Below are 26,846 nucleotides of genomic sequence, written 5' to 3'. Positions count from 1 at the left end.
TGTAGATTAATGCACTTGGTCCAACGATGTTCTAGCGGCTTTATCCCATCTCGGAAATGAGTTTCCTCCAGGCCTGCAAAATAGTTAACTCCTGCCATCAATTCTTCGTTTGAAGTGAATCTTCGTCCACCAAGAAAATTTTTCAGTTTTGGGAAGAGATGGAAGTCTGACGGAGCCATATCAGGTAAATAAGGCGGGTATGTCAACAGTTCATAACTTAATTCGTGCAATTTTGCCATAGCGACGGCACATGTGTGCGGGCGCGCATTGTCTTGATGGAAGATGACTTTCTTCCTCGCTAAACCTGACCTTTTCTAGCGTATCTTTTGTTGCAAATTGTCCAGGGGGTTAGCATAGTATTTTCCAGTAATTTTTTGCCCAATGGAGAGGTAATCTACAAACAGAATCCCCTTCACATCTCAGAGCACTGATACCATGACCTTTCTCGCCGAAGGAATTGTCTTTCCTTTCTTTGGTGGCGAAGAATCAGCATGTTTCGACTGCTTTGACTGTTGTTTTGTCTCTGGGGTATAGAAGTGTACACGAGTTTCATCTGTGGTCACAAACCGGCGCAAAAAAACTGTTCGTTTCTCCTAAAACGGGCCAAACATTGATCCGATATGACCATTCTCATTCGTTTCTGATCCTGCGTCAAGAGTCGCGGCAACCATCTTGCGGATAATTTTTCATGTCTAATTCTTCAGTTAAAATGTGATATACCCTTTCAGATGACACCTGGCAAGCGTGAGCAATTTCACGCACTTTCAATCGTCGATCCTCCATGACCATTTTGTGCACATTTGCAATGATTTCTGGAGTAGTGACACATCTTGGCCGACCACTGTGCAGATCGTCATCTAAGTTCTCCCGACTAAATTTAAGCTCATTTGCCCACTTCGCAACTGTTGAGTATGAAGCAGCGAAGTCCCCCAGTGTATTCTGGATATCGGCACGAATGTCCTTCGCTTTCATACCTTTCTTTACGAAATACTTAATCACTGCTCGAATCTCGATTTTCTCCATCTTCGCAAATCACTACATGAGAACAACAGAGCCACCTCACTGCCACAGCTCTCTTCCAAGAGCACTGACGTGGCTCGTGTTTACAGGCAACAGTCCAATGAATATCACGTGAACAACTCGTTGCGCTTGTGCTGACCTCTCGTGTTGATTCCAAGAGCTTTTCAAACCACCCTCTTAGATTAACTAAGCTTCTTTCCCTAAATTCGCTTTCAAAAGTGTTTAATCGTTAAAAAAATAAAAAAAAAAAACGAATTTTCTGCACGAGATCCATTTTATTTAGTTTCGTAATCTGATTTACGAGGGCAGTTCAATAAGTAATGCAACACATTTTTTTTCTGAAACAAGGGTTGTTTTATTCAGCATTGAAACACACCAGGTTACTCCCCAGTCTTTTAGCTACACAACACTATTTTTCAACGTAATCTCCATTCAATGCTACGGCCTTACGCCACCTTGAAATGAGGGCCTGTATGCCTGCACGGTACCATTCCACTGGTCGATGTCGGAGCCAACGTCGTACTGCATCAATAACTTCTTCATCATCCGCGTAGTGCCTCCCACGGATTGCGTCCTTCATTGGGCCAAACATATGGAAATCCGACGGTGCGAGATCGGGGCTGTAGGGTGCACGAGGAAGAACGGTCCACTGAAGTTTTGTGAGCTCCTCTCGGGTGCGAAGACTTGTGTGAGGTCTCGCGTTGTCATGAAGAAGGAGAAGTTCGTTCAGATTTTTGTGCCTACGAACACGCTGAAGTCGTTTCTTCAATTTCTGAAGAGTAGCACAATACACTTCAGAGATGATCGTTTGACGACGGGGAAGGACATCGAACAGAATAACTCCTTCAGCGTCCCAGAAGACTGTAACCGTGACTTTACCAGCTGAGGGTATGGCTTTAAACTTTTTCTTGGTAGGGGAGTGGGTGTGGCGCCACTCCATTGATTGCCGTTTTGTTTCAGGTTCGAAGTGATGAACCCTTGTTTCATCGCCTGTAACAATCTTTGACAAGAAATTGTCACCCTCAGCCACATGACGAGCAAGCAATTCCGCACAGATGGTTCTCCTTTGCTCTTTATGGTGTTCGGTTAGACAACGAGGGACCCAGCGGGAACAAACCTTTGAATATCCCAACTGGTGAACAATTGTGACAGCACTACCAACAGAGATGTCAAGTTGAGCACTGAGTTGTTTGATGGTGATCCGTCGATCATCTCGAACGAGTGTGTTCGCACGCTCCGCCATTGCAGGAGTCACAGCTGTGCACGGCCGGCCCGCACGCGGGAGATCAGACAGTCTTGCTTGACCTTGAGGCGATGACGACACACGCTTTGCCCAACGACTCACCGTGCTTTTGTCCACTGTCAGATCACCGTAGACATTCTGCAAGCGCCTATGGATATCTGAGATGCCCTGGTTTTCCGCCAAAAGAAACTCGATCACTGCCCGTTGTTTGCACATCCGTTACAGACGCCATTTTAACAGCTCCGTACAGCGCTGCCACCTGTTGGAAGTCAATGAAACTATACGAGACGAAGCGGGAATGTTTGAAAATATTCCACAAGAAATTTCCGGTTTTTTCAACCAAAATTGGCCGAGAAAAAAAAATTTGTTGCATTACTTATTGAACTGCCCTCGTACATGAAGATAGTTAATCATCGCATCGCGCCTCACGTAACTTAACGTCAAGAAAAGTGGGTAGATATAAGTACATTTGTGAAGAAACAGGTGACTATTTCCAGTTCCTTTGTGCTTTAAAATACCTCTAACCTCACAACTCACATTCATTTATTAAGCTACTCACAAATAAAATCATGTTGACGTGCTGCTTCTTAATTTTCTAAAATAAATAAAAATTGCGTAAAAACATCGTCGTATGATTTTTAAGAGCGATTTTTTTATTAAATATCGATGCTTCTTCGTGCGAACATCAAGGTCTCAACGTCGATGTTTTTAAGAGAGATGTTGCAACTTCATTTGCACAAGGACCATCAGAGGATTGATGAATGGTGCAGAGTCCGGCAGTTGGCCCTGTTCGAAAATAAATGTAACATGTTACGCACACACTGGAAAAGAATTCCACTACTGTGAACAACGCTACTGATGAGAAATTGCTGGAAACAGAAACTACCATAAAATATCTAGGAGTAGCTATCCAGAGCGACCTGACGTGAAATAACCACTTAAAACAATTAGTACGAAATGCAAATGCGAGACTGAGATTCACTGGAAGAATCTTAAGAAAATTTAATGTGCCTACTAAAGAAGGGGCTTACAAGGTGCTTGTTCGACCGGTTTTTGGGTGTTGTTAATCAGTCTGGGACCATTACTAGGTAGGATTGATAGAAGAGATGGAGAAGATCGAAGGAATGGCGGCGCTGTCCAGCATGGGATCTGTTTGGTCCGTGCGAGACCTTTACAGAGACGCTCAACAAACTCAAAGCGACGTGCGCCACAAGAGAGCCGTTGTGCCTCACGAAGAACTGTACCGGTGAAATTTCAATAGAGTCTGGCAACATATTACACCCTATAACACTCCTAACTGCTACTGCTATACCTTAACCTCGAAGCTGGAGGCAGATTGAAAAACAGAATTATTTTGTTATAGCAATTATGGTATAAAGCAACAGAGCAGTGTTACCCTCTGAGAGGAATTTTGTTATGTTGACCGTGTTGTTCCTAACGGAGGTGGCTTATCGGAAAGTAAAGTCAGAATTACGTAAATATTTGAATAGTAACAAACAAATTTTTGCCTAGCTATACTGTTTATAGAATAAGGGAAACGGTCGCCAGCCTAATTAGGCAAGAGAAAGATTAACGTTCTCGTTTATGAAAGTAGGTATAAGTAACTATAATGGACAAACACAACCTAGACTTAGCCACACGCGAGTGCAATGAACTCTGACACACACATATGTTTTAAGATTGAAGCTAACAACTGGAGCAGCACTAACTATTTGCAAAATTATAACATGTACCGACACACACTATTACTTGCAGGGCTTACATAAAGTGAATGGTCTTTATAACATTACTATTAATATGCACTTCTAATACACAAGGGAGACAAACACTTAGCAATCATGAACATATAGTTTTCTACTATTGCAGTTTCCCACTTTTACTACAGTGAAACACAATGTTGACAAAATTGCAAGAAACTGCCTCACCTTTTAGAATTTACTACAGACAACCATGTGATCATTTACTTTATAAGCCTCAGTCTTAAGAACTTTTAATTTTGAAGTTGGAAACAGCACTTTAATAAGCAGTTTTAATAGGAATATTTTCAGCAAACAACATTTACTTTAACCCACTCTCTTGCCACATTAACTTTAACTTTCTTTTTACTATGCTGAAGAAGCATTAATGAGCAAAATACTGGGCTTTAATGTTCTTTTAGTAAGGACACTCGGATACCACTTTAGCTTAAACGGAGAGGAACCGCCGGCCGAAGTGGCCGAGCGGTTATAGGCGCTTCAGTCTGGAACCGCGCGACCGCTACGGTCGCAGGTTCGAATCCTGCCTCGGGCATGGATGTGTGTGTCGTCCTTAGGTTAGTTAGGTTTAAGTAGTTATAAGTTCTAGGCGAGTGATGACCTCAGATGTTGAGTCCCATAGTGCTCAGAGCCATTTGAACCATTTTTTGGAGAGGAACCTGAGAGGTGTTATGATGAGGAGAAAAGTCATGGTAGGTACATAAATTCAGATATAAATTACCTTATATTTGAGCACACTAACACATCCTTCACTGTACATCATTGTAGTATTCCGATGTAATGATTGCGCAGTGTGGTGGCAACTGCATGTTGGTAGGTGGATTCGCAGACAGAATTGCTGGACTCTGTCATTTCTAGGTGGCGACGACAGATACAAATTCCAGAATAGTTCCAGCTATTTATCCATCCATCCGAGGCATTGGAAAGCAGTAGGAAAAACCTCTCTCGGAACCAGCACGATATGCAACATTTACATGACAGTGCACAGTTTCGTAGCTCGTCTCCGACTCGTAGCTCGTCTCCGACTGACTATCAGTTCCACCTTTTCCACCTATGCCAACCACAATTTGCGCGCGCTACACAGTTCCGTTCCTGAGGGGAACCACTACACCATTTACATACAAACTAACTAAGAACCCTAAGTGAGGATCAGCAATTTACATAACAGCAACCAAATGCATTAAATAAAACAAAACATTTACACATATTGACATCTCTACAAAAAATTATTCACACAAAATTACAGTCATGTACAGTAAGTTTTGTTCCCTCCAAATGGGCCAAAGAATTTTAAATTACAGATACACTACTTTGCATAGAATCAAATCACGACATCAAAGGTTTGACAAAGAAAACAGTACACAATTTTGTGTTATCTGTTCAATCAAACACATTTACAGAAGCTCAATGACGTAATATTAAATGAAACAAAAGCACAATAAATCCGTACAGCATAAGAGCTGTGGTGTTACAACCCTTCCATGTACATCTCGAGAAACGACCACAACAAGAAAGCTCTGGCAATTGAGGTAATACAGACGTTTACCAACAATCATTCTACCCTACGCTCGATTCGCGAGTGGGGTGTGGAAGAGGGGATCAGTTAGCTGCACCAGATGTTACCAGATGTACTCACGGCTACATACCGTGCGGGGTACTGACGTAGACGTAGACTCGTACTGTGCGTCCATTCTACATGATGCGGCTATCATTGGAGTCAGAGGGCGAAGTGGTAGACTGACTGATAATGTAGTGTTTGTTTATTTACAGTGAAGAATATCGGTGTTAACTGATTTTCTTCTTCCTTTTGGAGGTGTGTGTGTGTGTGGGGGGGGGGGGGGGGGGTGGTAGGCGGGAGAGGGCATCTTCAGTCTTCTGAGTGGTTTGATGTAGCCCACCACAAATTCCTCTTCTGTGCCAACCTCTTCATCTAAGAGTAGCAGACGGCCGGGGTGGTCGAGCGGTTCTAGGCGCTTCGGTCTAGAACCGCGCGACCACTACGGTCGCAGGTTCGAATCCTGCCTCGGGCATGGACGTGTGTGATGTCCTTAGGTTAGTTAGGTTTAAGTAGTTCTAAGTTCTAGGGGACTGATGACCTCAGAAGTTAAGTCCCATAGTGCTCAGAGGCATTTGAACCATAAGAGCAGCACTTGCAACCTACTTCCTCAATTATTTGCTGGATGTATTCCAATTTCTGCCTTCATCTAGAGATTTTACCTTCTACAGATGCCTCTAGTAGCATGGAAGTTATTCGATGACTTTTTAACACGCGTACTATCGTCCGACTCTTCGGAGAACCTCCTCATTCCTTATTTTATCAGTCCAACTAATTCTGAACCTTCTTCTGTACTAGCACGTCTGAAATCCTTCAGTTCTCTTTTTTTCCCCGATTTTCCCACAGTCCATGTTTCACTACCATACAACGCTGTGCTCCAAACGTAAATTCTCAGAAATTCATTCTTCAAATTAAGGCGCATGTTTGATACTAGTGGACTTCCTTTGGACAGGGATGCCCCTTTTGCCAGTGCTTTTCACGTCCTATATACGGACACCCGGCTGAAAATGACTTACAAGTTAGTGGCGCCCTCCATCGGTAATGCTGGAATTCGATATGCTGTTGGCCCAACCTTAGTCTTGATGACAGCTTCCACTCTCCCAGGCATACGTTCAATCAGATGCTGGAAGGTCTTTTGGGGAATGGCAGCCCATTTTTCACGGACTTCTTCACTGAGGAGAGGCCTGGCACAAAGTCGGCATTCCAAAACATCCCAAAGGAGTTCTATAAGATTCCGGCAGGATTCTGTGCCGGCCAGTGCATTACAGGGATGTTACTGTCGTGTAACCACTCCGCCACAGGCTGTGCATTACGAACAGGTGCTCGATCGTGTTGAAAGATGCAATCGCCATCCCCGAATTGGTCTTCTACAGTGGGAAGGAAGAAGGTGCTTCAAAACATCAATGTAGGCCTGTGCTGTGATAGTGCCACGCAAAACAACGATGCGTGCAAGCCCCTCCATGAAAAATACGACCACACCATAACACCACCGCCTCAGAATTTTGCTGTTGGCGTAGTCACGGTGGCAGATGTTCACTGGGCATTCACCATACCCACTCCCTGCCATGGGATTTCCACATTGTGTACCGTGATTCCTAACTCCACAGAACGTTTTTCCACTGTTCAATCGTCCAATGTTTACGCTCCTTACACCAAGCGAGGGGTCTCTTGGCATTTGCCAGCGTGATGTGTGCCTTATGAGCAGTTACTCGACAATGAAATCCACGTTTTCTCACCTCCCACCTAACTGTCATGGTACTTGCAATGGATACTGACACAGTATGGAATTCCTGTGTGATGGTCTCGATAGATGTCTGCGTCTTACACATTATGACACTCTTCAAGGGTCGGCGGTCTCTGTCAGTCAACAGACGAGGTCGGCCTGTACGCTTTTGTGCTGTACGTGTCCCTTCACGTTTCCATTATCACATCGGAAACATGGGTGTTTACGAGTGTGAACCTAGTCAAAAAGGTTCAAATGTGTGTGAAATCTTATGGGACTTTACTGTTAAGGTCATCAGTCCCTAATCTTACACACTACTTAACCTAAATTATCCTAAGGACAAACACACACACCCATGCCCGAGGGAGGACTTGAACCTCCGCCGGGACCAGCCGCACACTCCATGACTGCAGCGCCCTAGACCGCTCGGCTAATCCCACGCGGCTGAACCCAGTCACCCGACCACGTTCGAAGTCAGTGAGTTTCGTGGAGCATCCCTTTCTGCTCTCTCACCATGTCTAATGTCTACAGAGATCCTTGTTATGGAGTACCTGGCAATAGGTGGCACCTCAATGCACCTAATATGAAAAACGTCTGTTTTGGTGGGTGTCTGGATACTTTTGATCACATAGTGTACCGGTGTTACACTATTTTTAGTCTGATTGGTTCTTTCTGGTGTAAGACGTCATGGTGTCCTGACCTTCATTGCTTACATATTCCGCCCTCACAGTCATATTCTGCACATCAAGACGCTTCATTCGAACCCAAACTCGATAAGACAAAGACAACGTTGTATGAATTCATGTAAACAATATGCAAATAACTATAAATCGCAAGAGCGCACCGTGGTTGAAATACTCGAGGCTGGCGTAAACGTATACATTCCAGACACGACGGTCGCAGGAGCTTTTAGTGCGAGAGAGGCACCCGCATGCCAGGAGGCCAGTCCCAACCCATCTATGTCGGTCGGTGGCCGCCCATGGAGCGGACAGTGTTCGCCCGAAGGAAAGTAGGAACGACCCCTAAAAGCAAATTCCGCTACATTGTGTGGGAGCGGCTAGCCTACGCATTCTTTACACATAACATGCAGTTTCAGAAATTTTCACAGGCAGACAGCAAACACCAAACGCCGATACTACAGGTTTCGGATTGGTCGCCTTAAAAGAAACGTCATTCTCCCATTTTAATAGAGCAATGCTGATTGGCAGACGATATTTCTAACGCCTTGAGCTGAAGGAGTAATGGAAGAGGCCGAAAGATATACCCCTTCACGTGTGGCGTGGAGAGGCGCCGTTCCGTTGTCGCTCTTGGAGTGAGGAACAAGTCTCTCCTCAGCACTTCACTGGGAGAGCACCTCTGTCGAGAGCGAATCGAAGTGCGACTCTCTATATTGAGTCCTTGCGATTAAGCGTTGTTCACTGTGTTGGCCGACACACTTATTGTGCGGTGTGAACGGACAGAATTATAGTTAAACGCCTGCGAGCAAATTTTTGAGTGGCATCGCGGTGGACTGGTTATCTGACCGGTGTACCACGCCAATAGTTAGACTATGGGCGAATAGGAATCCTTGACTTCATCAAGGCGTAGGGAGAGTTTGATTGGCGAAGGTCAATCCAGATAGAACGAGACTTAACTTATTTGACAGCAGCGAACGGCGCAGAGAGCAGTCATCGCAGCTTACGGTATTGTGTGCTACAGCTATTGCGAGTCCCATGTTTCCTCCACAACAGTACACTTCACCGCATTTCACATGTGACAGCCTCGACCGTACCTAGCAAAGTTCTAAAGGATAATTACTCAAGTTGAGTAGGTGTGCCTCTCAGTCATTCTGCCAAGTCAACAACCATCTTAAACTTTGTATAGAAATTTCATTAGAGAATCCTATCCTTGAGAGGTAACTTCACATTCCGAAAAGAACCAGGATATAGCTTGTTCAATTCAAAACTAAAAGTACCATTGTGATTTCTCAGAATTTTTGTAAAATAAATAACAACTTTCGTTAGTTTCATGTTTTTCTTAACTAACTAGCACTACTCCAGTACCCAAGTATCCCATTAGTTACGTAAGAAATTTTGTGAATTTTTGTGCCATTTCCTTACAGCGAATAACTCCAGAAGATATTTATTGCTGAAAATTTTTTAGACATTTCTCTTTAGAACGTTAGGAGCGTCTGTCTGACTTGTGTAGTAGTGTGGGGGTGGAAATTGCATCTTGCAGGAGCCACAGGGTAAAGGGTACATTTCATATTAATCCGTTGCGCAGAATAACAGAGTAATAGATCAACCCCACACCACAGGCTTGGTCTGCCACTGTTTTTGTTCCCCTTGGTTTAATACGTATTGTGCATATCCGTTTTTCCCTGTAGCCTATCTCAGTTTGTCTCAGTATTTCGAATACATCGTCAAACACTTTTCCCAGGTCGACAAATCGTATGAACGAGTCTCGATTCTTCTTCAGTCTAGCTTCCAGGGCGGTGGAATTGCGTTTGGCTAGTTTCTGGGAGGCATAGGATCGGCAGAACGCTAACTGACAGAGGAGAACAGCTGCCGGTAGGAGTGCTGTGCCCGCAGGCTACTACCGGGTGAACTACGACGAGCAGAACTGGGCGCTGCTGACGGAGCAGCTGCGGTCCGACCCCGAGGCCATCCCGCCTGCGAACCGCGGGCAGCTGCTGGACGACTCGGCCAGCCTGTCAGGCGCCGCCTACGTGCTGCCCGCCGAGGCGGCGCTGCGGCTGCACTCGTACCTCAGCCGGGAGCGCGACTACATCCCCTGGAGGGTCGCCTCCGGCACGCTGCTCAACATGGAGCGCCTCGTGGGCTGGGACGCCCCCGAAGAGTACAACGTAAGTCACAGCCTCGCATTTTGCCTAAGTCACCTCCTACGAGGGGTCATCAAAGAAACCACAATTATTTTTCAAAAGCTATATATTTTCTAATTGTTTACAAAACAGTCTTCTCTTTTAAAAATACTCGACATTACAACTAACACACTACTGGCCATTAAAATTGCTACACCACGAAGATGACGTGCTACAGACGCGAAATTTAACCGACAGGAAGAAGATGCTGTGAAATGCAAATGATTAGCTTTTCAGAGCATTCACACAAGGTTGGCGCCGGTGGCGATACCTACAACGTGCTGACATGAGGAAAGTTTCCAACCGATTTCTCATACACAAACAGCAGTTGACCGGCGTTGCCTGGTGAAACGTTGTTGAGATGCCTCGTGTAAGGAGGAGAAATGCTTACCATCACGTTTCCGACTTTGATACAGGTCGGATTGTAGCCTATCGCGATTGGTGTTTACCGTATCGCGACATTGCTGCTCGCGTTGGTCGATATCCAATGACTGTTAGCAGAATATGGAATCGGTGGGTTCAGGAGGGTAATACGGACCGCCGTGCTGGATCCCAACGGCCTCGTATCACTAGCAGTCGAGATGACAGGCATCTTATCCGCATGGCCGTAACGGATCGTGCAGCCACGTCTCGATCCCTGAGTCAACAGATGGGGACGTTTGGAAGACAACAATCATCTGCATGAACAGTTCGACGACGTTTGCTGCAGCATGGACTATCAGCTCGGAAACCATGACGCTTAACGCTGCATCACAGAGAGGAGCGCCTGCGATGGTGTACTCAATGACGAACCTGGGTGCACGAATGGCAAAACGTCATTTTTTCGGATGAAATCAGGTTCTGTTTACAGCATCATGATGGTCGTGTTTGGCGACATTGCAGTGAACTCACATTGAAAGCGTGTATTTGTCATCGCCACACTGGCGTATCACGCGGCATGATGGTATGGGGTGCCATTGGTTAGACGTCTCGGTCATCTCTTGTTCACAGTGAAGACACTTTGAACACTGAACGTTATATTTCAGATGTGTTACGACCCGTGGCTCTACCCTTCATTTGATCCCTGCGAAACCCTACATTTCAGCAGGATAATACAAGACCGCACGTTGCAGGTCCTGTACGGGCCTTTTTGGATACAGAAGATGTTCGACTGCTGCCCTGGCCAGCACATTCTCCAGATCTCTCACCAACTGAAAACGTCTGGTCAATGGTGGCCGAGCAACTGGCTCGTCACAATACGCCAGTCACTACTCTTGATGAACTGTGGTATCGTGTTGAAGCTGCATGGGCAGCTGTACCTGTAATTGCCATCCAAGCTCTGTTTGACTCAATGCCCAGGCGTATCAAGGCCGTTATTACCGCCGGAGGTGGTAATTATGGGTACTGATTCCTGAGGATCTTTGCACCCAGATTGCGTGAAAATGTAATCACATGTCAGTTCTAGTATAATATATTTGTGCAATGAATGCCCGTTTTTCATCTGCATTTCTTCTTGGTGTAGCCATTTTAATGGCCAGTGGTGTAGATTTGTCCCAGCGGTGCCTTCATTGTTTTTAGAGTCATCTCTAGAAATGGCTACAGCTCCTACCTAGTTTTTTTCTTGAGTTCTTCAATGTTGTCAGACTGGTGTCCTTTCATACCCCTTTTCATGCGTGGAGACAAGAAAAAGTCTCAGGCGAGTAACGTGCGTCGGGCAGCGAAACCATGCTATTTTTAGTCAGAAACTGTCATAACAGAGATGTCTGTGTTTTCAGGTGCGTTGTCGTAATGGAAGAATCAGTCTCCTGTGAGTTACAAACCGGGTCTTTCTTGACGAACACACTCGTACAAGTACGCTGATCAGCCACAACATTATGACCACGTGCCTAGTAGCTGGTACCTTTGGCACGGACAGTAGCTGGGACGCGTCGTGGTATGGAAGCAGTGAGGTATATCGCTAGGGGGAGTTGGCGCCACATCTGCACACACAAGTCACTTAATTCCCGTAAATTCCGGGGCCGTGGACGATGACATCTGACGCCACGTTCAGTCAACTCCCAGATGTACTCAATCGAGTTCACATATGGAACTCGCCACTCTGTCCCTTGAACAAATCCATCACATTTCTACCCTTGTTATATCGCGAATTATGTTGTTGAAAAATGCCGCTGCCGCCGGCAAACATGATCATCATGAAGACGTGTACGTTGTCTGAAATTAGTGTACGACACTCCTCGGCCGTCATGGTGCCTCGCACGGGTTCCACTGGACCCATGGGTGTCCACTTGAATGTTCCCCGGAGCACAATGGAGCCGCCGTCAGTTTGTCTCCGTCCCGCAATGCAGGTGTCAAGGAAGACCACTTTTTTTTTTTTTTTTTTTTTTTTTTTTTTAATAGAGGTGGAGCCCCTCCACGCCCACACCGGCATGATGGCCAACACAAAAGGTCTACTGCCATCTCTCCATAATGGTTAGTATTCACTAAAGTGAGGTGTCGCAGGATGTGGGTATTGCGATGTTTGCGTACGTCTGGTTAGGATTAACCATTAATACGCGCTCATCTGGAGATAGATTGGTCGAAATCTAACGAAGGGTAGCGGTTTGAAGGGCAGAGGAAAAAAAGTGCCAAGGCAAGAGCCAAGGGAAAAAAACCTCTGCGAAAGTTAGGTCGGGCGGCAAGAGCAGTAGCGGTTGTCTTGCTGCCTGCGATAGGTTGTGCAAGAATAGGCTTTGTTAGTAGTGGGTATCGTGCATGTCGATACCTTGACGTTGTGCGTTTGTGCTGCTCGGCGGCTGGCGCTGGGTGCTGGTACAGAGTCCTCGTTCAGCGTCCTGCAACCTGCAACAGTTAGGTTTGTTATCGGTCTTGTGTCCGATAGGTCATATACCGGAGGCACAGTATGAGGGAATGTTGGCAGATTGTTCATGCGTCTGTGGGCGAGCTCGTCGGTGTCCCTGCTGTGGCCTGTTGGTCGGCTCTAATAGCAGCTGGTAGTTGCCAGTCAGTGTTGCTGATATGCAGGGGCTTGCCGACGTTTTGTCGCTGTTTGCGTATGTTAGTTTACCATAGGTGGCTATGCCCTAGCTAGCAGTGTCTTTGGTCGCTTATGCTTCCACCTGTGGTTGTGATCGTAGTTTCCCAGAGTGAGGATGAAAGGATTGTTCGAGTGTGTCGAGTTCCTGTATAGTCGTGTGGCGTGTTTTTTGAATACTTCCTTGAGGGTATCAAGGCGGTATTCATGGTGAAGATCCACGGTGTAGCGTGGAGCATTGCTAATGATTCGTAGCACTTTGTTCTGTATGATCTGCAGGCGGCGCAGTCGTGTGGGAGCTGCATATCCCCAGACGGGACCTGCGTACGTCATCAGAGGTCTTATCAGTGTCATGTATAAGGACCTGGACACCCTCCTATTCAGTGTGCTTTCCCTGTTGAGCATTGGGTAGAGCTGTTTGAGCCTCGCGTGCGCTCGGTTGGCAACGTATTCGATGTGGTCCCCCCATGTAAGTTTCCGGTCCAGCCAGACACCAAGGTATCTGACTTTCTCTCGGAAACGTATTGGGCGTGTATGTAGTGTTATCGGTTTACAGTGTTGGTGTTTGCGCAGTAGTTTCGGTCTGCGTGTGAACAGAACTGCTTCGCACTTGTCGACGTTTACTTTAATACGCCATCGCTCCAGCCAAGGCTCAGCTGTTCTGAGTGCTGTCTGTATTCGTGAGTTGATGTTCGACGGTTTCCAGTCTTGCGCGAGGATGGCAGGAAGACCACGTATTCGTGTCCTCCTGTCGGCGTGATGAAGTACGTATCGGGATCTATCAGCCTACACTACGCTCTGCCAGTACACCAACGTCCAGTGCCAAAGATCACTTGCTCGTTTCAGTCTTAATTGTCGATGCTTACATCGATACATGCATGGCTCGTCGGCTGCAGACGCTCATCGTTGGGAGTGTTCAGAACACTGTGTGTTCAGAGACACCTGTACTCTGACCAGACTAAAGTCTGGTGTTAGTTCCGCCACAGTTCGCTGCCTGTCTTGTTTTACCAGTCTGCCCAACCAACTACAATCGACACCTAGATGCTAGGCTGTTAATGGAAGAGGCCATACCTACGCAATTTGATGCAATTGAAATCTCACCGACTTCTCCCTCTGAAATTAGGAAAATAATAAACTTGCTTAAAAGCAGAAACTCACATGGAATTGATGGCATTTCCAACAAAATACTAAAAGCTTGTTCTCAACAGATAAGTAAGATTCTCAGCCACCTGTGTAATAGCTCTCTGGAACAGGGCATTTTCCCTGATAGACTGAAATATGCTATTGTTATACCTTTGCATAAAAAGGGGGATAGATCTGATGTCAACAATTACCGTCCAATCTCCCTTCTAACTGCTTTATCCAAAATTTTTGAGAAAGTGATGTGTTCAAGAGTAGCTTCACATATCTGTAACAATGAAGTACTAACAAAATGTCAGTTTGGTTTCCAGAAAAGGTTTTCAACAGAAAATGCCATATATGCTTTCACTAATCAAATTTTGAATGATCTGAATAACCGAACACCACCCATTGGGATTTTTTGTGATCTCTCAAAGGCTTTTGATTGTGTAACTCATGAAATTCTGCTAGACAAGCTCAAGTATTGTGGCATGAGTGGAACAGTGCACAAATGGTTTAATTCGTACCTAACTGGAAGAGTGCAGAAAGCTGAAATAAGTAGTTCTCATAATATGCAAAGATCAGCACATTCCTCAAACTGGGGAACTATCAAGAATGGGGTTCCACAAGGGTCAGTCTTGGGTCCTTTGTTGTTCTTAATATATATTAATGACTTGCCATTCTATATTCATGAAGAGGCAAAGTTAGTTCTCTTTGCTGATGATACAAGTATAGCAATCACACCTGACAAACAAGAATTAACTGATGAAATTGTCAATACTGTCTTTCAGAAAATTACTAAGTGGTTCCTTGTAAACGGACTCTCACTGAATTTTGATAAGACACAGTACATACAGTTCCGTACAGTGAATGGTATGACGCCATTAATAAATATAGACCTTAAACAGAAGCATATAGCTAAGGTAGAATATTCAAAATTTTTAGGTGTGTCCATTGATGAGAGATTAAACTGGAAGAAACACATTGATGATCTGCTGAAAAGTTTGAGTTCAGCTACTTATGCAATAAGGGTCATTGCAAAGTTTGGTGATAAACATCTTAGTAAATTAGCTTACTACGCCTATTTTCACTCGTTCCTTTCATATGGCATCATATTTTGGGGTAATTCATCACTGAGGAATAAAGTATTTATTGCACAAAAGCGTGTAATCAGAATAATAGCTGGAGTCCACCCAAGATCATCCTGCAGACATTTATTTAAGGATCTAGGGATATTCACAGTAGGTTCTCAGTATATATACTCTCTTATGAAATTTGTTATTAACAACCAAACCCAATTCAAAAGTAATAGCAGTGTGCATAACTACAATACTAGGAGAAAGGATGATCTTCACTATTCAAGATTAAATCTAACTTTGGCACAGAAAGGGGTGAATTATACTGGCACTAAAGTCTTTGGTCACTTACCAAATAGTATCAAAAGTCTGACAGATAACCAACAAGTATTTAAGAAGGAATTAAAAGAATTTCTGAATGGCAACTCCTTCTACTCCATAGAGGAATTTTTAGATATAAATTTAAAAAAAAGTATTATAAAAAATAAAAATAAATCATCATCATCATCATCATCATTTAAGACTGATTATGCCTTTCAGCGTTCAGTCTGGAGCATAGCCCCCCTTATACAGTTCCTCCATGATCCCCTGTTCAGTGCTAACATTGGTGCCTCTTCTGATGTTAAACCTATCATTTCAAAATCATTCTTAACCGAATCCAGGTACCTTCTCCTCGGTCTGCCCCGACTCCTCCTACCCTCTACTGCTGAATCCATGAGTCTCTTGGGTAACCTTGCTTCTCCCATGCGTGTAACATGACCCCACCATCTAAGCCTGTTCGCCCTGACTGCTACATCTATAGAGTTCATTCCCAGTTTTTCTTTGATTTCCTCATTGTGGACACCCTCCTGCCATTGTTCCAATCTACTAGTACCTGCAATCATCCTAGCTACTTTCATATCCGTAACCTCAATCTTGTTGATAAGGTAGCCTGAATCCACCCAGCTTTCGCTCCCATACAACAAAGTTGGTCGAAAGATTGAACGGTGCACAGATAACTTAGTCTCGGTACTGACTTCCTTCTTGCAGAAGAGAGTAGATCGTAGCTGAGCACTCACTGCATTAGCTTTGCTACACCTCGCTTCCAGTTCTTTCACTATGTTGCCATCCTGTGAGAATATGCATCCTAAGTACTTGAAACCGTCCACCTGTTCTAACTTTGTTCCTCCTATTTGGCACTCAATCCGTTTATATTTCTTTCCCACTGACATTACTTTCGTTTTGGAGATGCTAATCTTCATAGCATAGTCCTTACATTTCTGATCTAGCTCTGAAATATTACTTTGCAAACTTTCAATCGAATCTGCCATCACAACTAAGTCATCGGCATATGCAAGACTGCTTATTTTGTGTTCACATATCTTAATCTCACCCAGCCAGTCTATTGTTTTCAACATATGGTCCATAAATAATATGAACAACAGTGGAGACAGGTTGCAGCCTTGTCTTACCCCTGAAACTACTCTGAACCACGAACTCAATTTACCGTCAACTCTAACTGCTGCCTGACTATCCATGTAAAGACCTTTAATTGCTTGCAAAAGTTTGACTCCTATTCCATAATCTTGTAGAACAGACAATAACTTCCTCCTAGGAACCTGGTCATATGCCTTTTCTAGATCTATAAAGCATAGATACAATTCCCTGTTCCACTCATAACACTTCTCCATTATTTGCCGCAAGCTAAAGATCTGGTCCTGACAACCTCTAAGAGGCCTAAACCCACACAGATTTTCATCCAATTGGTCCTCAACTAATACTCGCACTTTCCTTTCAACAATACCTGAGAAGATTTTACCCACAACGCTGAAAAAATAAAAAAACACAAAAAAATGAAAAAGTTGTTATATTAACTTAAGTATATTGTTAAATTAACTTAATTATGTCATGTATTGGAAAATTTGACTCGTTCCACATCATTACGAAATATCGTATTCATGATCCATGGAACTAGTATTAATCTAATCTGATCTGATCCAACCTGTAATGAGGAGTGGACGCCCAACTTCACGGCGTCTGGATGAGGTTCCAGCTTGGTCCCGCCACGTGCTGAAGACGCTCACCACAGCCGACGTGTCGTGCAGCTTCGTCAGTGCCCGTGGCGAGCCTCCGGGCCATCACACTCTTACCTTCCGTCAAACTCAAACAGATCCGAGTGCCGAACCCACTCTACACGCGGCCAGCACGCTCGCTCATACTGCGTGCACTGGCTAGCCGTCATTCCTAACCGGGTGACCCTGCTATCGCCTGAATGGGTTTATGTCGATAGTAGGTCATAAAGTTTTGGCCGATCAGTGTATATTTAGGGTTAATTTATAGTTAAAAATCACACCGTTCTTCAGGCCACGAATGGCTTACCGGGACCGTCCGACCGCCGTGTCATCCTCAGTGGAGGATGCGGATAGGAGGGTCGCGAGGTCAGCACACCGCTCTCCCGGTCGTTATGATGGTATTCGTGACCGGAGCCGCTACTATTCGGTCGAGTACCTCCTCAGTTGGCGTCACGTGGCTGAGTGCACCCCGAAAAATGGCAACAGCGCATGGCGGGCTGGATGGTCACCCGTCCAAGTGCCGACCACGCCCAACAGCGCTTGTTAATTAATACGAGGGCAGTTCAATAAGTAATGCAACACATTTTTTTTCTCGGCCAATTTCGGTTGAAAAAAAACGGAAATTTCTTGTGGAATATTTTGAAACATTCCCGCTTCGTCTCGTATAGTTTCATTGACTTCCGACAGGTGGCAGCGCTGTACGGAGCTGTTAAAATGGCGTCTGTAACAGATGTGCATTGCAAACAACGGGCAGTGATCGAGTTTCTTTTGGCGGAAAACCAGGGCGTCTCAGATATTCGTAGGCGCTTGCAGAATGTCTACGGTGATCTGGCAGTGGACAAAAGCACGGTGATTCATTGGGCAAAGCGTGTGTCATCATCGCCGCAAGGTCAAGCAAGACTGTCTGATCTCCCGCGTGTGGGCCGGCCGTGCACAGCTGTGACTCCTGCAATGGCGGAGCGTGCGAACACACACTCGTTCGAGATGATCGACGGATCATCGTCAAACAACTCAGTGCTCAACTTGACATCTCTGTAGGTAGTGCTGTCACAATTGTTCACCAGTTGGGATATTCAAAGGTTTGTTCCCGCTGGGTCCCTCGTTGTCTAACCGGACACCATAAAGAGCAAAGGAGAACCATCTGTGCGGAATTGCTTGCTCGTCATGTGGCTGAGGGTGACAATTTCTTGTCAAAGATTGTTACAGGCGATGAAACATGGGTTCATCACTTCGAACCTGAAACAAAACGGCAATCAATGGAGTGGCGCCACACCCACTCCCCTACCAAGAAAAAGTTTAAAGCCATACCCTCAACCGGTAAAGTCATGGTTACAGTCTTCTGGGACACTGAAGGAGTTATTCTGTTCGATGTCCTTCCCCGTGGTCAAACGATCAACTCTGGAGTGTGTTGAGCTACTCTTCAGAAATTGAAGAAACGACTTCAGTGTGTTCGTAGGCACAAAAATCTGAACGAACTTCTCGTTCTTCATGACAACGCAAGACCTCACACAAGTCTTCGCACCCGAGAGGAGCTCACAAAACTTCAGTGGACTGTTGTTCCTCATGCACCCTACAGCCCCAATCTCGCACCGTCGGATTTCCATATGTTTGGCCCAATGAAGGACGCAATCCGTGGGAGGCACTACGTGAATGATGAAGAAGTTATTGATGCAGTACGACGTTGGCTCCGACATCGACCAGTGGAATGGTACCGTGCAAGCATACAGGCCCTCATTTCAAGGTGGCGTAAGGTCTTAGCATTGAATGGAGATTACGTTGAAAAATAGTGTTGTGTAGCTAAAAGATTGGGGAATAACCTGGTGTATTTCAGTGCTGAATAAAACAAACCCTGTTTCAGAAAAAAAATGTGTTGCATTACTTATTGAACTGCCCTCGTAGTTAGGTGTATTTAATTTTATTTATTAACTTAGAGCGGGTTTATCGCATATATAACCAATGCACAAACCTTTTTCCCTTAACTAGAAGTTGTTTTATTTGTTTGTCTATAAACCTGTCTTATCATCAGTTCTTCACACGAGACTTCCATTTTTAACTTCGCTCCGTAGTTCTGTGAACGTTCCACACTCAAAATTTTCATTTTCTTTAGAGCTATATTGTCAGTTGAACGTAATGTTACGCCTTTTCGTTGTGTTTTTGTCACTTACTCTTTTTTTTATCCATGTAGCTTTCTCTGTTATACTGCAGTTGTTTCACTTATAAGTTCTGCACATTTCACTCGCAATAAATTTCTGCAGGAGTTTGCACTGTCTGTGTTGGAGCACATGACTGATGAATTAGGCTATCGTGAGGTGCCAGGTGAGGACCACGTGACACGTATCCTGAGGGCCATCATTGTCAGCCTTGCTTGCAACTACGGACAGCAGGCTTGTCTCAATTCCACACTCGAGCAAATGGAGCGATTCATGGCCGACCCTGCCAACCCTGACAACCAGTGAGTAGTTTTCTCATCGTGGTGAATCCATTTGCATGGACACAGTGTTTACATGTCAGCTCTGCAATTTAAGATGCTATACACAAATTTATGAAACCGTTTTAGGGAAATGGTTGACGTAACTTTTTAAATTTGGTAATGTTTAGTAACATGTGAAGGTGTGTGTGTGTGTGTGTGTGTGTGTGTGTGTGTGTGTGTGTGTGTGTGTGTGTGTTGTGTGTATGTGTATTTAGGAGTATGTGAGTGTGAGTGTAGGAGGCAGTTCTCTTTTGTGTGTGTGTGTGTGTGTGTGTGTGTGTGTGTGTGTGTGTCTGTGTGTGTGTGTGTGTGTGTGTGTGTGTGTGTGTGTGTGCAAGTGTGTTTATGAGTTTAGGTCGTCTGACATTTCTTTGGAGGCAGCGAACATAGTTACATTGAAACAGCTGTGTATTCGTTTATTATTTCTTTGCCTTCAACTATTGCTTTCTGTATTTAGTGGCTTTCCTAAATTATTAGTTTTTGTGAGGGGCTGTTGGTGCATTTGAGAATTTGAGAAGTCGGTGTTGATGTCTGTTGGTCTGTGGTCCATATCTATAAGGTGTTCCGTGAATATAAAATGACAGCTGTTGTTTTTAGGGTTTTATATGTATCTAACACTGTAATTTCTGCTTGTCTGTCCAATGTAAATTGAACTGCAGTATTGATGTGTCTGTTGATAAATACTGGAAGTGTTGTGCTTGTCGTTGTTTGTATTGGTTATCCTTACTTGTCTCTGTGTTGAGTTACCTATGCTGTAGGCTATTGTTAGTCCTTATTTTTTATCTATGTTGCCTATGCTGTGAGGTGCTTTGTTGTTCTAAGTAAGAGTGTAGCATTTCCGTGTAGCTGTGCCTACTTCTTTCTGGTGCGTCTTTCGCACAAATAAGCCGTTTTCCAGTACATACTGCACGGACTGAATGAAACTCTACAAAAACGAACTACAGATAATGAAACAAATAGCTGTGATCAGTGGCACAAATACTGTAAACAAACTGAATCACAAAATTATGATTTGTTTGCTTTTGTGTGCTAGGTGACCCATTCACATAGCACACAAAAGCAAACAAATCGTAACCAACACACAAACACAGATATACCAGACATACAGGACGAGCAGCAAATGGCACGAGAACTAAATATAGTCTACAGGATAGCTAACTTTGCACGGAGAAAACAAAGGACAGCCAAAACCAACGAAGACAATCAACACTCCGTGTATTTATGAACTGACTGTCAGGACTCGAGTTCAGTCTACATTGGACAGTCAAGCAGAAATTGCAGTATTAGATATACACAAATGCACTAAAAAGTAAGAGCTGTCATTCTACATTCGCAGAACAACCAACGGATACGGACCACAGGCCAGTGGACATCAACACAGAACTCAAATGCAACTCTACCACACAGACAAATACAAACACAAAACACAGTCTTCCATACAGTGTAAAATAAAGCTAATCGCAATATTCCCAGTCGTAAATTTTTGGCACAACAAAGTTTCTAGATTAAGTCCTTTATGGTTACAGAAAAACCGTGAAAGAGAAACAACTCTAAAGGGTAGTGCAGTACACCACAAAACCACAGAATGTGGCGTATGTATGTATATTTTGTTGTATATTTTGTCTGTTACCAAATCTATAAGTACGAGTTTTAACAACTGAAATTTCTAAGTTTATAGATATTAAAGAGCAATTTTCCTGTTATTTCACAAAAAAGAAACTAAAACTGTCACTGCTGACGCTGTAACATCAACGAAACATGTCTTGCAAAAAAGAAGAAAACATTGTGTTTGCTCGAAGCGGAAACAAATTTTATGCGAAGAAGCATGAATACATCAGTATTTATACACTTTGCCGTATTTCACGGTCAGACCTCTGGTCATGTTATTTGAGGCAGAAGCAGACAGAACTCGTAGATTTTTTTAGGTGTGTTAACTTTTGGTTGCAGAGTGACGTAACTTTAAGCTAACTGTTGACAGGGTGGACCCAGACTTGAGGCGCATCGTCTACTGCCAGGGCGTCCGATATTCTGGCGCTGATGTTTATAACTTCCTGATGGACCGCTATGCGACCACTGAGGTCATCTCCGAGATGAACGACATCCTGCTGGGCGCAACTTGTTCAGAGATGGTGGCTGGTTTACGGTAAGGGGATATTATATCTCTTAAAAGATATATAATGTTATGTTGTTTATTTAGTTAGCGGAAACATTCTCCTAGTAAATTTGTTTGTCCTTTGATTTATCGTGATCTGTTACTGATTTTTAGTGAAGTTAGTTTTTACTTTTAGCTTTCAAAAAAAATACAAAAGAGATATAATAAGCAAAATAATGAATTTCGTAGGTTGCCAATTACGTATTATATCTGGTTTTATCGAGCGCCAGGCTCCCTACAAATTACTGTAAATACAATAGCGTAGTAGTACTCAGCTCTGAAATTATTACTATCACAGAAAATTGACAAGTTTTAATAAAATTATTTCACTGGATTACTTCAATTAATCTCGCTGAATATTTTTACATAATTTCTTCCGCTCCGGCTATCAGACATTGTGCTGTGAAAAAATATTTTTAAATGTACCGCGTAATGGCGGCTAATTGTTAACAGTCAGAGATTACTGTTACTCGCTCCGCAGCAGCTGGAAACATGCTAAATAATTTTCATTAAATATTCTTTTCATAAGATAAATGTGGCGTAGGTTCTTGAAATAACACACGGAGATCACTTTATACTTATATATTCTTACTAGGAGACAGTTTACATCATTAAATATTTGCAATTACGTTACGATAGAAACAAATTCTAGCGCAGCACAATAGCTTGCGTACCTTATTCCAGCTCACACCAGAACGAACAGAACAAAACAGACTAGACAGAAGAATGAGCATTGCATTGTATTTTATACTCTAACAAAGATAATCACATTATAATCTCATACAATAAAAATGTCTTTTCTGCATTTATCGATATATATATTGTATATTTTTACAGTTAAATCAATGATAAATCAATGTTTGCAATTCATTTTGAGTCACATACTGTCGGTTTTATTTATATTTTACCTTGATAAGGGTGAATATTGCAAAAGGACACTACAGGGAACGTACTAAAATGTGTGTTGTTTTCTCTCTTCTTCGTGTGGAAGTTCTCTGTGCACACTTTTCCCTTATCACAGGTCATACTCTTAAGCAGTGTTTCCACCAAGAGAATTGTTCTTTGAGGATTGATTTTCGTCAAATAGCCTATAGGACTACAATGTGCCGCATTAATGGCTGACTGATGTTATTTGAGATGTGCTGATATTCTATCGCTAGTAAAAATTGTGTTAGGAGTCTGTGATGCACGAAGGAAACGATTTGTTGCGCATCACGAAGCTTCGTGCAGATAAAACTGTATGCTGGACTGGAACTCAAACTCGGGACCTTTGCCTTTCGCTGGAAATTGCTTCACCAACTGAGCTGCCCAACCACGACGCAAGACTGTTCTCACAGCTTTAGTTTCGCCAGGAAGTCGTCTCCTAGCTTGGAGGGTATGACACTGTCTCCATGTTTAGGGGGTAGGAGACGAGTTACTGAAGAAAGTAAAGCTGCACAGAGGGACCGAGGGTTGTGATTGGGCATCTCAGCTGGTAATGCAGTTGCCCTCAAAAGGCAAAGGTCCCAATTTCGAGTCCCGGTTCGGTAAACAGTTTTAAACTGTTTTAATCCACATCAGTACACACTCCGCTGCAGAATGAAAGTTACATTCTCATTCAGCTCATCTTGTAAATCGACAACAACCCTTCATTTCTTACTGACATTTAGCTTGTTTCCGAAAGCAACAATCTTTTCCTAGATATTTTAAGTCTCTTCAGTGTTCTAAAACAGAAAAAATTGCTGTAATTATTTCGTTACAGCAAAAATACATAGCATCGAATTGCTTAGTTACAGTATGTAGAGTTTCTAAGAGCCATTTTTGAGCTATATTGTTAGTTACATTTGAAGAGGAACTAGTTGATACCTGTCTTACTACACAACATAGATCGGGGATGCTGAAGATAGTATGGCCAAATGTTATCCTAGTTACGTTACTTAGTAAATTATTTGTATGTACTGTTGATTAGGACAAATGACACGATTACTTCTTACGTTAATCTTAAGAAATCTTCATTTTTTAAAATATATTTTATAATTTAATTTGTAGCGTCGGATTTCGCTGGTGTAGGTTCTGGACTGGGGGCTGTACAGGTGTAGGCTTAGTTTAACATTTACTTTCTTGAATGTAAAATCTTCTTGACAATATAACAATAACAATAAAAAGTAACTTAATTTTCTGCCCACTATACTCGTACACACATCAAAAAGTTTTGTATCACCTCGGTTCCGAGAGTTCCGGAAGCTGTACAGAAAATTGGAATATATCAACATAAACATCATTTCCACCAGAATGAGATTTTCACTCTGCAGCGGAGTGTGCGCTGATATGAAACTTCCTGGCAGATTAAAACTGTGTGCCCGACCGAGACTCGAACTCGGGACCTTTGCCTTTCGCGGGCAAGTGCTCTACCATCTGAGCTACCGAAGCACGACTCACGCCCGGTCCTCACAGCTTTACTTCTGCCAGGAGTGCTAGTTCTGCATGGTTCGCAGGAGAGCTTCTGTAAAGTTTGGAAGGTAGGAGACGAGATACTGGCAGAAGTTAAGCTGTGAGGACCGGGCGTGAGTTGTGCTTCGGTAGCTCAGATAGTAGAGCACTTGCCCGCGAAAGGCAAAGGTCCCGAGTTCGAGTCTCGGTCGGGTACACAGTTTTAATCTGCCAGGAAGTTTCATATCAGCGCACAATCCGCTGCAGAGTGAAAATCTCATTCTGGAAACATCCTACAGGCTGTGGCTAAGCCATGTCTCCGCAATATCCTTTCTTTCAGGAGTGCTAGTTCTGCATGGTTCGCAGGAGAGCTTCTGTAAAGTTTGGAAGGTAGGAGACTAGATACTGGCAGAAGTAAAGCTGTGAGGACCGGGCGTGAGTCGTGCTTCGGCAGCTCAGATGGTAGAGCACTTGCCCGCGAAAGGCAAAGGTCCCGAGTTCGAGTCTCGATCGGGCACACAGTTTTAATCTGCCAGGAAGTTTCATCATTTCCACCCTTTTTATTGCTCATGAAAACCACACACTACATGTTGTACAGCGAGACCTTCAGAGGTGGTGGTCCAGACAGCTGTACACAACGGTACCTCTAATACCAAGTGGCACGTCCTCTTGCATTGATGCATGCCTGTATTCGTATCATACTATCCACCAGTTCATCAAGGCACTGTAGGTCCTGATTGTCCCACTCCTCAACGGCGATTCGGCGTAGATCCCTCAGAATGGTTGGTGGGTCACAGCGTCCATAAACAGCCCTTTTTAATCTGTCCCAGGCATGTTCGATAGGGTCCATGTCTGGAGAACTTGCTGGCCACTCTAGTCAAGCGATGTCGTTATCCTGAAAGAAGTCATTCACAAGACGTGCACGATGTAGGCGCGAATTGTCGTCCATGAAGACGAATGCCTCGCAAATGTGCTGCCGATACGGTTGCACTATCCGTCGGAGGATGGCATTCCCGTATCGTACAGCCGTTACGGCGCCTTCCATTACCACCAGCAGCGTCCGTCGGCCCCACATAATGCCACCCCATAACATCAGGGAACCTCTGCCTTGCTGCACTCGCTGGATAGTGTGTCTAAGGCGTTCAGCCTGACCGGGTTGCCTCCAGACAAGTCTCCGACTATTGTCTGGTTGAAGGCGTATGCGACACTCATCGGTGAAGGGAACGTGATGACAATCCTGAGCGGTCCATTCGGCATGTTGTTGAACCCATCTGTACCTCGCTGGATGCTGTCGTGGTTGCATAGATGGACTTCGCCATGGACGTCGGGAGTGAAGTTGCGCATCATGCACCCTGTTGCGCACAGTTTGAGTCGTAACATGACGTCGTGTGGCTGCACGAAAAGCATTATGCAACATGGTGGCGTTGCTGTCGGGGTTCCTCCGAGCCATAATCCGTAGGTAGCGGTCATCCACTGCAGTAGTAGCCCTTGGGATGCCTGAGTGAGGCATGTCATCGACAGTTCCTGTCTCTCTGTATCTCCTCCATGTCCGAACAACATCGCTTTGGTTCACTTCGACACGCCTGGACATTTCCCTTTTTGAGATCCCTTCCTGGCACAAAGTAACAATGCGGACACGATCGAACCGCGGTGTTGACCGTCTAAGTATAGTTGAACAACAGACAACACGAGCCGTGTACCTCCTTCCTGGTGGAATGACTGGAACTGATCGGCTGTCGCACCCCCTCCGTGTAATAGGCGCTGCTCATGCATGGTTGTTTACATCTTTGGGCGGGTTTAGTGACATCTCTGAACAGTCAAAGGGACTGTGTCTGTGATACAATATCCACAGTCAGCGTCTATCTTCAGGAGTTCTGGGAACCGGAGTGATGCAAAACTTTTTTTTGATGTCTGTAATTTTCAAAGCAGGGCTCAGGCAAGAGAACAACAATTAGAGTGCCCTCGTCCTACAGAATTCAATGAAACAGAAATAAACTAAGCTTTGCCTCAGCACAGAAACTCTGACTATGACAGTAATAATTACACTATATGAACCTTGACTACATACAAAAAAACACGTTCAATATAGCTTCTGCAATTAACCATAGGACGCTAAGACAACCCTCAGAATTCTACCTCTACCTCTACATCTACATTTACATTTATACTCCGCAAGCCACCCGACGGTGTGTGGCGGAGGGCACTTTATGTGCCACTGTCATTACCTCCCTTTCCTGTTCCAGTCGCGTATGGTTCGCGGGAAGAACGACTGCCGGAAAGCCTCCGTGCGCGCTCGAATCTCTCTAATTTTACATTCGTGATCTCCAAGGGAGGTATAAGTAGGGGGAAGCAATATATTCGATACCTCATCCAGAAACGCACCCTCTCGAGACCTGGACACCAA

The 26,846-nt window shown here is 44.2% G+C and overlaps 1 protein-coding gene across 1 annotated transcript in view; it reads left to right on the top strand.

Annotated features, from left to right (window-relative positions):
• Nucleotides 1-9,983, top strand: part of LOC126160940 (aminopeptidase N-like) — a 123,728-nt gene extending 113,745 nt beyond the window's left edge. The window contains exon 12 of the mRNA XM_049916940.1: nt 9,866-9,983. The gene's annotated coding sequence lies outside the window, so the exon portion shown is untranslated. The remainder of the gene's footprint in view (nt 1-9,865) is intronic.
• The last annotated feature ends 16,863 nt before the right edge of the window (nt 9,984-26,846 follow it).

This window comes from Schistocerca cancellata, unplaced genomic scaffold, assembly GCF_023864275.1.
Source record: "Schistocerca cancellata isolate TAMUIC-IGC-003103 unplaced genomic scaffold, iqSchCanc2.1 HiC_scaffold_1167, whole genome shotgun sequence".
Taxonomy (NCBI): domain Eukaryota; kingdom Metazoa; phylum Arthropoda; class Insecta; order Orthoptera; family Acrididae; genus Schistocerca; species Schistocerca cancellata.
This window is presented reverse-complemented; position numbering and strand designations above follow the sequence as displayed.